The sequence below is a fragment of the Pteropus vampyrus genome, unplaced genomic scaffold (assembly GCF_000151845.1).
Source record: "Pteropus vampyrus isolate Shadow unplaced genomic scaffold, Pvam_2.0 Scaffold6, whole genome shotgun sequence".
NCBI lineage: Eukaryota > Metazoa > Chordata > Mammalia > Chiroptera > Pteropodidae > Pteropus > Pteropus vampyrus.
In genome coordinates, this window is record NW_011888787.1 from 2,806,884 (window position 1) to 2,810,612 (window position 3,729).

The window sequence follows — 3,729 nt, forward strand, 5'->3', positions numbered from 1 at the left end:
AGCTCCAACGCCCCAAACCCACCTTGTTTCTGCTGTAATTCAGAGCAAGTTACGTCTGGCTCAGCTGTGAGAATACCGTCTCTGGAGGCAGTACCTAGAAATGAGATAGAACAAATGCTTAGCTCCTCATGAGGTTCCAGTGGTCCCATAGGCTAGGATTTTTTTGTTGTTGTTGTCATTTACTCTTTGTCAAAAAACTTTTAGGCTCAATCTTTGAGATTTCTATAATGAAGGTACCCCTCGGACAAGATACTTAGTCTCGCTAAGCCTCATTTTAATCACTTATAAAACCAGTATAATCATAATCTATTTTATAAATCACAAGATTGTTATAAGTATTAAAAACAACGGTGCCTACAGAGAGCGCTGGGCATAGTGCGGGTACCTGGTAAGTGCTTACGAAATATGAACTGTAAGGAAAGTAGGGCGAATAGTTTTAGTTCTATTTTACAAATGGGGAAACTGAGGCTCAGAGAGTTTAAGCAATGATGTGTTTAAGTTAGAAAATAGTGAGGCCAGGATCCCGAGAGTGTTCTAGTGACGCGGTGCAGTCGCTCCTGAGCGCCATGGGCTAGACTTGGCCTCCTGTCATCGGCTGTTCTACAAATCCCCAAATGACAGATTAGCCCAGTCACAAACGGGAAGAAGGTCTGCAGCAGGCACGCGCTGCAGCAATGCCTGCCTGGCTCTGCCCTACGCCCTCGCCCCACCTCCGCCCCTGCCCCCAGAGAACAGCCTTGCTCCCCAGGCTAGCACAGACCAGGCCGAGTAGAATTTCCTCGACCCTGCCCGGCACCGCTCCCAGTGAGTCAGTGTGAGGGCCCCTGGAAAGTGCTGAGTTTACTTCAGTTGGAAGCTATGTCCTGGCTGTCCCTGGTCTCCCCTCCACCTCGCCCCCTTCCCCATTCCTTTCTTTCTCACAGAGCTCCCCTCCTCTCCCTCTCTCTCTCCCTCCTGTTTGTCCTCCTCCTCCTCCCCCTTTCTCTCCCTCCGCACCTTCTCCTTCCTCATCCCTCCCTCTCCTTCTTCCGCCTCCTCCTCCATCACCCCAGCCCAGATAATCACGACCCCGCTCCCTCTAGAAAGTCCAAACGCCTTGAGAGCAGATAGACATGGGTTTGAATCCTGTCCTTCACACTAACTGTGTGACTTTGGGCAAGTGAATTCATCTTTTTGTGTCTAAATCTCCTCCTTTCTAGAATGAGACAGATGATAATAGGTACCGGTAATAATGGAATTGATAATAATGATGATAGGTACGTCGCGAATGTCAATATACATAATTTCCTCCTTGCCTACGCCTCAACATCTGCCTCCTCATGTCCATCATTCAGTCTCAGGATGGTAATTTGTCGCCCCATGTCATTCCGCTCACAGGGAGATAGCGCTGTGTTCGCCAGCCACTGCATTCTATCTGGTTCATGTGGTTCTAATATTTCTCACAATAAAGAAGCCAGCCTTCTGGTGTAGGCCTCGGTCCCTTACGGGTTTGGTTAGGGTACTTCAGCTGGCTTGGAGAGCAAAATTCTGGGATATTGACAAGTTAAGGACAGATCTTGCAATCTGGCAACTCAGTGGAGTAAGGCCACCTACGAGGTCTCTGGGGAGACAGCCTCCTCTCCTCCCCTGGCACCACACTGGCTTCAACCTATGCTCGTTTTGAATATCAGCTTGATTTACTGGCTGTGTGGGCTTGAGAAAGTCATTTAATCTTGTTGAGCCAGTTAGCACCTCGGTAAACCCATTCGCCTTACTGCGTCATGGTCAAGAGCACTGGAGATAACTTCCGTATGGGAAAATACTCTCTAGACCACAATGCACTATACAGAACTATTATTTTTTAAAACTTTACATTAAAATCTAGGGAGTTTATCATTCTGCTTCATCTGTCAATGGTGAGAACAAACCAAAATTGGAAGGGGCTTTGAAAATTCAGAAAATCACATTTGGAATAGTGCTTGAGAAACACCATTTTGAAGTATGTATACACACACACACACACACACACACACACACACTCTTACGTATTTTATATTATGTATATATTAAGTATATTATTACGTGCCTATGTTTATTACACTGAGTCACTGTCATAACCCAGATGGTAGAATTTTTTAAGCAACAAAACACTGTTTTATGATAGCACATGTGTAGCTTCTGATGTGATCTAAACATAGCTTTTACCTTGAACTTTATTGGTCTTATATTTATTTACCCTGCCCCAATCATTAGAAATTATTTTTGGAGGTATAAATGGCAACTATAGGAGCCCCAAGTGACCCATCTTCACTTTGCTGTAAACTAGATTATATAGCAGAATAGCTAAAGGCACTGAATACCAATGCTTTGGGTATGAAATTTGATCATTCTTGTTGGCCACTGAACCTACCAGTTATAAATTACCTTTTATTTCCTTCTAGAAAAACAAATTAAGTGATGAGCAGTTCACAGTCCACATGCAAAACAGCTATCTGAGAAGTAAAATTCAGCTGGACAAATTCTCCTTTTTTTCCCCTGGGTGGGGGTGGGGGCAAGGATGAAGACTGTGTTTGTTTTAAAGTGGCTGAAATACCCAACTCAGAAGTAGGTCCTGTGACTTCAGCCGCCTGGTTCAACCACATGGGATCCAACACAGTGGGCCATCGGAGGTGTCTGTCGCCCACCATTCCACCTCCGCCATTCTCACCGGGCGAACGGCAGCTGCTTTGCCTCAGACTTAGCCTGCACGCTTATTTAGATAACTTTTTGGTTTTCTCCTCATGCCCATCTTGGCTGGAGGCAATGTCCCTTCGTAGCCACTTTCAGTCTCTAAAGAGCTTTGCTTCTTCCTTTTATTAGGGACCTCTGTTTACATTCCGACCTAAGTTCACCCTCTCAGCTTCTTTTAGGTTTTGCTCCCACTTTGTTTCTGCTTCATAATTTTCCTAATCTGCTTTTTAGACTTTTTTATACCTTCTTTCTCTGATCTCCCATCTTATTTCTACTCCATTCGGGGTAGATGAGGTTTACATGTCCTAGGCTGGTCGAGAACTGCGTTTCCCATTGTATACAGCACGTAAACTGCGATTTGAGCATAAGAGCCACTGGAGATGATTTCCGATGGTGCCCAGATGCTGACATTAAATGGCACTGAATCACATAATGAGAGAGCTATTCCCTTTCTAGTTCTCTCTCAATCCTGCTGATTATTTCAAGGAAAAAGTTTCCATTGGTCCTCCTATGTCTACCACTTGCTAATCTCCCTTTTTGCAAGAGAGAGCAGGCCTCAGGCTGAGAGCCTTTGGAACGTAATATTATCAAGCTAGAGTTTTATAACCTCGTTTTGGCTTTTACTACATAAAGATTTGTTTTTATTTTTACCTCCTATTTATGTGATACGGGTTTCTTTTTAGAGTCGTGATATAAAGTTTTCTTCTCTAAAAGGATATATATGCGTTTAAAGTGCACATCAGTTTAAAGAAACACATTAAGTGACATAGGTAAAAAGAAGTGGCCGAAGTATTGAGGGCGGTGGCATGGGAATGACTCAAGTTAGGGAAATACTAGCTTCATCCATCAACCACTGTTATTCTCTTATTACTTTACAGTATTATATGTGAGTTTTCAAAGTATATTTGTTAATAACATCTATACCTAGGCACAAGTCATTCTACTTCCATTTCTCTCATTGAAATTTTACACAGATTATTTCATGGTCTCCTTTTATTTCTTTCAGTCATAGGGTTTTGA

The 3,729-nt window shown here is 43.5% G+C and overlaps 1 protein-coding gene and 1 long non-coding RNA gene across 2 annotated transcripts in view; both read right to left on the reverse strand.

Moving 5' to 3' along the window:
* The window catches only part of MAN1A2 (mannosidase alpha class 1A member 2), a 290,151-nt gene that overhangs the window by 135,134 nt on the left and 151,288 nt on the right, over positions 1–3,729 (reverse strand). The window lies entirely within an intron of this gene.
* LOC111744737 overlaps positions 1–3,729 on the reverse strand; it is a 54,223-nt gene that overhangs the window by 11,149 nt on the left and 39,345 nt on the right. The window contains exon 3 of the long non-coding RNA XR_002782306.1: positions 23–94. This is a non-coding gene — a long non-coding RNA (uncharacterized LOC111744737). The remainder of the gene's footprint in view (positions 1–22; positions 95–3,729) is intronic.